This window comes from Rhinoraja longicauda, chromosome 1 (assembly GCF_053455715.1).
Source record: "Rhinoraja longicauda isolate Sanriku21f chromosome 1, sRhiLon1.1, whole genome shotgun sequence".
NCBI classification, from domain to species: Eukaryota; Metazoa; Chordata; class Chondrichthyes; order Rajiformes; family Arhynchobatidae; genus Rhinoraja; species Rhinoraja longicauda.
Window position 1 is genome coordinate 48,053,024 of NC_135953.1, and position 9,221 is coordinate 48,062,244.

The 9,221-nt window shown below is 43.9% G+C and overlaps 1 non-coding gene across 1 annotated transcript; it reads right to left on the reverse strand.

Moving 5' to 3' along the window:
• Nucleotides 1-8,405: 8,405 nt before the first annotated feature.
• LOC144601149 (U1 spliceosomal RNA) lies at nucleotides 8,406-8,564 on the reverse strand. Its single transcript, XR_013548249.1, has one exon. It is a non-coding gene; the product is annotated as a U1 spliceosomal RNA (small nuclear RNA).
• Between the last annotated feature and the right edge of the window lie 657 nt (nucleotides 8,565-9,221).

Here is a 9,221-nt window from a genome sequence, read left to right on the forward strand (position 1 = left end):
AGTATTCCATGATTCTTTATTGTGTGTGCTCATTGAATCAGTGAACAAGGTTCTCTTCTGCAGAATTAATGAATTCATTGATTAGAATTAATAATTTGAAGTAATAATAATCTTCCACATTTAAGCTTGGCTTTATCAAAGCTTATAAAAAGTCCGTTGCCTTTAGAATTTGGAATCAAGTCTGCTGGAAACCATTTCCTAAAGTCATAAATCCTGGTTTCCTTGCATATCCACTCCTACCTCTATCTCTTGGCCTTGATGTAGAAATCCTGATCTTTATACCGTAACAGAAACTTTGCACCTTCCACTTAATGAGCTGAGCAAGATGTTTGGATTATTCTGATATCTAACCTGTGCTCCAGAACTTTATTCATATAATTCACAGATGTCCCTTTGTTAGTTGTCTGCATAGGTCTACTGGCCCCTGCAGCTCCATGGAACTTACGAGCACACAACTGGGGACTTAGCCAGGGTAGGAAGTGGGAATCAAAATGATGGGAATGCTGCAGTATAGAGGGGAAGAGAAGGCAGCCCACGCAAGCCTAAGCTTGCAGATCTTCCCTTCCCTGGTTTTCACTCATCATGTCATAAAGACACAGAGTCATGGAGTCATACAGCAAAGAAACAGACCCTATGGCCCATCTTGCCCATGCTGATCTAGATATCCCATAAACATTTCCTATCCATGTACCTGTCCAAATATCTTTAAATGTCGTACCTGCCTCAACTACCTCCACTGGCAGCTTGTTCCACATATTCACCAACTTCTGAGTGAAAAGGTTGCCCTTCACGTTTTTATTAAATCTTTCCTCTCTCACCTTAAACCTATGTCCTATGGTTTTTGATTCCTCTATTCTGAATAAAAGACTGTGCATTCAGCCTATTCCCCTCATAATCTTATACATCTCTATAATATCACCCCCCATCCACCTGCGCTCCAATGAATAATGTCCCTTCAAATGCCTCTTACATACAATGTTTGGTTACTGTTCCAACCTCTTATCACTTCCTCCGGCAACTTATTCCAGACACCAGCTACTCAAATCTCCTCTAAGACACCTCTTTCTCACTTCATGCCCTCTAGTTTTAGCTACTTGTACTCATGGGAAACAGACACTGGTTATCTATCCTATCTCTGTCTCTCATAATTTTATATACATCTATCATGTCACCTCACAACCATCTTCACCTAGAGGAAACAAATCTAGCCTATCCAATCTTTCCTTTTTTTTTAGCTTAGAGGTACAGCGCGGAAACAGGCCTTTCATCCCACCAGGTCTGCGCCGACCAACGATTCCCGCATATTAGCACTATCCTACACCCACTAGGGACAATTTTTACATTTACCAAGCCAATTAACCTACAAACCTTTACGTCTTTGGAGTGTGGGAGGAAACCGAAGATCTCTGAGAAAACCCACACAAGTCAGGGACATACAAACTCAATCCCTTCAATCCACGTAACATCCCTGTGAATCCTTTCTACGTTTTATTTTCCTTAATCATGTCCTTTTTACAGTGTGATGGCCAGGACTGTCATGTCTTCCATCTTTGAAGTGCAGCCCAGGGGAGTGAATCAGCTTCTCAAAAATCCAGCTCCAATGTTTTGTCAGTGGCCCTGGATGGAGATTCTCAAACTAGCAGTAACAATCCCCACCATATCTTTAAATTTCAATCAAATCACCATTTAACTTAAATTCTAGAACATATCTAGACTGGGTATTGAGTAATGAGGAAGGGTTAGTTAGCAGTCTTGTTGTGCGAGGCCCCTTGGGCAAGAGTGATCATAATATGGTAGAGTTCTTCATTAGGATGGAGAGTGACAAAGTCAATACAGAAACAAGTGTTCTGAACTTAAAGAAAGGTAACTTTGAGGGTATGAGGCGTGAATTGTCCAAGATAGACTGGCGATTGATGCTGAAAGGGTTGACGGTGGACATGCAATGGAAGGCATTTAAAGGTCACATGGATGAACTACAACAAGTGTTCATCCCAGTTTGGCAAAAGAACAAACCAGGAAAGGTAGTGCATCCGTGGCTAACAAGGGAAATCAAGGATAGTATTAAAACAAAAGATGAAGCATACAGATTAGCCAGAAAAAGTGGCATACCAGAGGACTGGGAGAAATTCAGAGTCCAGCAGAGGAGGACAAAGGGCTTAATTAGGAAAGGGAAAATAGATTTGAGGGAAAACTGGCAAGGAACATAAAAACTGACTGCAAAAGCTTTTATAGATATGTCAAGAGAAAAAGATTAGTTAAGACAAATGTAGGTCCCTTGCAGTCGGAAACAGGTGAATTGATCATAGGGAACAAGGAGATGGCAGACCAATTGAACAAATACTTTGGTTCTGTCAGCTCGATTAATTTTGACAATCAGCAGGTTTTAGTAAATTTAAAATCAACATATCAGTTTCCGTTGTCCATTTTACATACATTTTACATACTTTTAAATATACTTGGACTATCTCCGACATCTCCCTCCCGTTTCTGGACCTTGCAGTCGGAAACAGGTGAATTGATCATAGGGAACAAGGAGATGGCAGACCAATTGAACAAATACTTTGGTTCTGTCTTCACTAAGGAAAACATAAACCGTCTGCCGGAAATAGCGGGGGACCGGTGGTCTAATGAGATGGAGGAACTGAGAGAAATCCAGGTTAGTCGGGAAGTGGTGTTAGGTAAATTAAATGGATTAAAGGCAGATAAATCCCCAGGGCCAGATAGGATGCATCCCAGAGTGCTTAAGGAAGTAGCCTCAGAAATAGTGGATGCATTAGTGATAATTTTTCAAAACTCTTTAGATTCTGGAGTAGTTCCTGAGGACTGGAGGGTAGCTAATGTAACCCCACTTTTTAAAAAGGGAGGGAGAGAGAAAACGGGGAATTATAGACCAGTTAGCCTAACATCGGTAGTGGGGAAAATGCTAGAGTCAGTTATTAAAGATGTGATAGCATCACATTTGGAAAGTGGTGAAATCATCGGACAAAGTCAGCATGGATTTACCAAAGGCAAATCATGTCTGACGAATCTTATAGAATTTTTCGAGGATGTAACTAGTAGAGTGGATAAGGGAGAACCAGTCGATGTGTTATATCTGGACTTTCAGAAGGCCTTCGACAAGATCCCACATAGGAGATTGGTGTACAAACTTAAAGCACACGGTATTGAGGGTTCAGTGTTGAGGTGGATAGAAAATTGGTTGGCGGACAGGAAGCAAAGAGTAGGAATAAACGGGTCCTTTTCGGAATGGCAGGCAGTGACTAGTGGGGTACCACAAGGCTCAGTGCTGGGACCCCAGTTATTTACAGTGTATATTAATGACTTGGACGAGGGAATTGAATGCAACATCTCTAAGTTTGCGGATGACACGAAGCTGGGTGGCAGTGTTAGCTGCGAGGAGGATGCTAGGAGGCTGCAGAGTGACTTGGATAGATTAGGCGAGTGGGCAAATGCATGGCAGATGCAATATAATGTGGATAAATGTGAGGTTATCCACTTTGGCGGCAAGAACAGGAAAGCAGAGTATTACCTGAATGGTGACCGATTGGGAGAAGGGGAGATGCAACGTGACCTGGGAGTCATGGTGCACCAGTCAGTGAAAGCAAGCATGCAGGTGCAGCAGGCAGTGAAGAAAGCAAATGGTATGTTGGCATTCATAGCAAGAGGATTTGAGTTTAGGAGCAGGGAGGTTCTGCTGCAGTTGTACAGGGCCTTGGTGAGACCGCACCTGGAGTATTGTGTGCAGTTTTGGTCTCCTAACCTGAGGAAAGACGTTCTTGCCTTAGAGGGAGTACAGAGAAGGTTCACCAGATTGATCCCTGGGATGGCGGGACTTTCATATGAGGAAAGACTGGATAGACTGGGCTTGTACTCGCTGGAATTTAGAAGACTGAGGGGGAATCTTATAGAAACATATAAAATTCTTAAGGGGTTGGAGAGGCTAGATGCAGGAAGATTGTTCCCGATGTTGGGGGAGTCCAGAACCAGGGGTCACAGCTTAAGAATAAGGGGGAAGTCTTTTTGGACCGAGATGAGAAAACATTTCTTCACACAGAGAGTGGTGAGTCTGTGGAATTCTCTGCCACAGAAGGTAGTTGAGGCCAGTTCATTGGCTATACTTAAGAGGGAGTTAGATGTGGCCCTTTTTGCTAAAGGGATCAGGGGGTATGGAGAGAAGGCAGGTACAGGCTACTGAGCTGGATGATCAGCCATGATCATATTGAATGGCGGTGCAGGCTCGAAGGGCCGAATGGCCTACTCCTGCACCTATTTTCTATGTTTCTATGTTTCTATATATTCCCAGTTCATGTAACCTCTCCTAATTTCACCATTGCTCCTTCTTTGCCCAAAGGTTAAAATGACATTTATAATGCCCTGTGTAAATTAGCTATAGAACATATTGAAATAAAGGGTAAGAGTTCATGTATAATGGTGCTGCCAAGAATGACTGGTTAAAAGATTTGGATAATGTTGTTAAATACACAATTCTAAGACTAGATTAGAATATATTATCCGTGCTAATTTAACTGCAATACTTTACTTACTTTACTGACCTCACTGACTACTACAACCACACTCTCTCCTCCTGCCTCGACCAGCTTGCACCTATAAAAACCAAAACAGTTTCCTTCACCCTCTCTGCTCCCTGGTTTACCCCTGAACTCCGCATGATGAAAACCCATGCCCGCCAACTTGAAAGACTCCGCAACAAAACAGGTCTCACAATTCACTCCCAAGCCTACAAAGACCACCTGCAGCACTACAAAGATGCCCTCTCCCGCGCCACCTACTACTCCACCTACTACTCTCAAATAATTCACTCTGGCTCCGGAAACCCAAAAACACTCTTCTCTACAATAAACAAACTCCTCAGCCCCCTGGACACCATCTCCCAGTCATTCACAGTTGACAAATGCACCTCTTTCCTTTCATTCTTCCAAAGCAAAATGGACAGCATCTACAGCACCTTAACCACCAACGCACCTGTTCCCCCTCAAACCACCTGCTCCCCCTTATCCTGTCAACCCCTGCCTCAGTTCTCCCCAGTCTCCACCACCGACCTCTCTGACCTCTTCACAGGAATAAAAACTGCCATCTGCTCTCTGGACCCCATCCCCTCCAGCTTTGTCAAGGCCTGCCTTCCTGCTCTCTCTCCACTTATCACTGCAACAATAAACTCCTCCCTGTCCACTGGCATCGTCCCGCCATTCCTCAAAATCGCTGCTGTCACCCCATTCTGAAAAAACCTGGACTCAACCCTGACACCCCAAACAACTTCAGACCAATCTCCAATCTACCCTTTCTGTCCAAACTTTTGGAACGCTTTGTAGCTTCTCAACTCAAATACCACCTCTCTACCAATAACCTGTATGAAACTTTCCAATCCGGATTCCGCTCCAACCACAGTACTGAAACTGTGCTCCTCAAAATCACCAATGACCTTTTCCTCTCCTCTAACGCTGGCAACCTCAACATCCTCATCCTACTTGACCTCAGCGCCACCTTTGACACCATAAATCACTCCATTCTCCTCACCCGACTTGAAACCTCCTTTAACATCACCGGCACAGCCCTATCCTGGATCAAATCTTACCTCTCCAACAGGCACCAGTTCATCTCCATTAACAACTGTAAATCCCCCACCGCTCCCCTCCCCCAAGGTGTCCCCCAAGGCTCAGTCCTTGGCCCCCTCCTCTTCATCCTCTACCTGTTCCCCCTTGGTCAATTATTCCGCCGTCATGGTCTCAACTTCCACTGCTTCGCCGATGATATCCAGCTCCTCATCTCCACCAAGTCAATCTCCACCACCACACACTCTACACTGACAAACTGCATCACTGAAATAAAATCTTGGCTTCAATCAAATTTCCTCAAACTCAACTGCAACAAATCCGAAATCATCATCATTGGTCCAAAAACGCTCACCAAATCCACCCAAAACTTCATCCTCAATATTGATGGTCTCCCAGTATCCACCTCCCCTCACATCCGGAATCTTGGAATCATCTTTGATCAAACCCTCTCCTTCGACAAACACATCAAACACATCACCAAGACAGCCTTCTTCCACCTCAAAAACATCGCCCGTCTCCGTCCATCCCTCTCCTCCACAGCTGCAGAAACCCTCATCCACGCCTTCATCACCTCCCGTCTGGACTACTGCAACAGCCTCCTCTATGGCTCACCCTCAAAAACCATCAGTAAACTTCAATACATTCAAAACTCCGCTGCCCGTCTACTCACCCACTCCCCAATCCGTGACCATATCACCCCTGTCCTTTACAAGCTCCACTGGCTCCCCATCCCCCAGAGAATCCAGTACAAAATCCTCCTCATGACCTACAAAGCCCTCCATAACCTGGCCCCATCCTACCTGACTGACCTCCTCCACAGATACACTCCCACCTCCACCCTCCGCTCTGCTGCTGCCAACCTCCTGTTCCCCCCCCCCCCCCTCCCCCCATCCGGACCAAACTCAGATCCTGGGGGGACAGGGCTTTCTCCATCGCTGCTCCCACCCTCTGGAACTCACTACCCCAAACCGTCAGAGACTCCTCCTCACTCACCACATTCAAAACAACACTGAAGTCTCACCTGTTCAGCACTGCCTTCAACCACTGACCGTCACCTCACCTTCTGTCTCCTTTTTCTGTTCGTTTACTTATTTATCTATTTATTTTCTTCTCTATGTTCTAGTAATCCCTGTAAAGCGTCTTTGAGTGTTTGAAAAGCGCTATATAAATGTAATGCATTATTATTATTATTATTATTATTACTGCAATACTTTATTCATTTTCAGTGTATACCCTCTCTGTCTATTCATTATTTTACTATTGGCACCTTCTCCCATGCTATCCAGATCCTCAGCAAGGCAGAATGGGCTGGTCTCCACATAGTGACAATTCAAGAAACTATCATAAAATAAAGTGTGGGCAGCTTGGTGAATATTGCTGTAACTATTTTATCATTTGCTTGCAACAGAGTTCCGAGCATTGAAGTGCAGCCCAGGGGAGTGAATCAGCTTGGATTCATTTGTGGACATTGTGTCTGTTTGTTGCATAAAACAACAGGAAGCTTAGCTTGTGTTGTGCATCAGTGCCTTGTGTAATTAGGCAGTAACTTAACTGGAATGTAAACACAGCTGGAGCATGAAATACCAGTTTCAGAATCACTCTTATTGATCCCAGTGTATTGAAACAAAGTTAAAGGTAATTTTCGGAAGGAGGTAGACCGGGACTTGTTTGGGGATGGAAGATGGACATCAAATTCTTTTTGTCGCTATGGCAGCACATTCTATAGTCAATTTAAACCCATCTTCCCATTGGAAATTAGGCAGGTGAAGCAATTGCCTTTTGTCTGCAACTTTTTCACTCAATGAGTGGTGGGTATTGCAGAATGGGATGAGCGTGGATGGGCAATAAGGTCAGCAAGGAAGTGATGGACCAAAGGGCCAGCTCTGTATTGTACAACTGCTATGATTCTATGACTCTATATCTGCCTGGAAAACTCATCAATGTCTGAACAGCTTCTGTCTTGCCGATATGTGGTTGGGAGGATATTTAATACTAGCATTGGATGTTCAGTAGGTTGTGTGACAAATCAAAGATAGTGGAAGAGTCAAGAGAGATGTTGGTAAATGTTCACATTATGTTTGCAGAGGATGTCTCCTTTGATCAGCTTATAGATGAGATATAGGAAGGAGTCAATGAAAGATTTTTGTAGACTTCAAGGTAAATGAGTCAGGAGCATGAATAAAACATAGTAAGTAATTCCAAAGACAGACACAAAAAGTTGGAGTAACTCAGCGGGTCAGACAGCATCTCTGGAGGAAAGGAATCGGTGACGTTTTGGGTCGAGACACTATTTTCATACTGGAGACCGGAAACATCACCATTCTTTTTCTCCAGAGATGCTGCCTGACCCACTGAGTTACTTCAGCAAGAACATGATGGACCAAAGGGCCAGCTGAGTTACTTCAGCTTTTTGTGTTTGTGGTTGAAACCAGCATCTTCAATTCCTCCCTAGACATTATACAGTAAGTGATTCTCTGGTTTCACTTGATGATTAAAATTGGAACCAGAGTGAGTATCTCACTGGCTGAGCAATGTAGAAGAGGAGTTGGAGGAGTGTGTGGTGAACAACTGTGTGAAAGGTTGCAGAGATTCACTAAGGAAGTGACCTATGAGATAATCTGACAGATCATCTCAAAGGGAAGTAGTGTAAACTACAGACAATAGACAATAGACAATAGGTGCAGGAGTAGGCCATTCAGCCCTTCGAGCCAGCACCGCCATTCAATGCGATCATGGCTGATCACTATCAATCAGTACCCCGTTCCTGCCTTCTCCCCATACCCCCTCACTCCGCTATCCTTAAGAGCTCTATCCAGCTCTTTTTTTTTTTTTTTTCTCGCGAACGCAGTCCCCCACTACCACAAATTTTGCAGTCGAGTATCCCGCATTTGGGGACATCGCAGGCGTCAGCACACCCGAAGTGCAATGGGATAGCCTCGTCCTGGGAGAACCTCCTTTGTGATCAAGGTGTCTCCCCTGCCAGGTAAGACAGTTGCTGCTGAGTGTAGGACAGTCACAATGATATCCAACTGCAGTTCTTTCCTACCTAGGTATTTCTAAATGTTTATTCCAAGCTTCTTGAAGTTAAAAACATTGAAATCTGAGGTGGGGGCATTTGTGAGTTTTCTTGGGAGAGTTAACATTATATTGGGACCTCTGACATGGCAAATGCAATGTGTTCACACTGAGGTCAATAATGGACCATAATGTTCCCAACACTTCTCAGCTGACTGATGTCCAGTCTGTTGTTTTCCATCAACTATAACTCAATTAGTAGCACTAACATCTACCATGGGTTCAAGTCCATCCCAGAGAATGAAGCATATAATCCAGGCTGGCATTTATATAGTACTGTGGGGCATACAGCCTTCCAGATGAACTGATGATCCAAAACCTCATCCTATCTCTCAAATGGGTGCAATAAATCCCCACATGGCATTTAGAAAGTTAACAGAAAAGCTAACTCCAGATAAATGACCAATATTTAATCCTTAATCAATTTCAGTAAAACTAATTCCAAACTCATTATTCCATGCCTTTAGTGATATCTTGCTGTACACACATTATCTGCTACCCTTCCTACAATAAGACCATTTCAACTTTGCAAAAGGGCTTAACAAGCTGCAAGAGCTTGAAAGACAGTACATA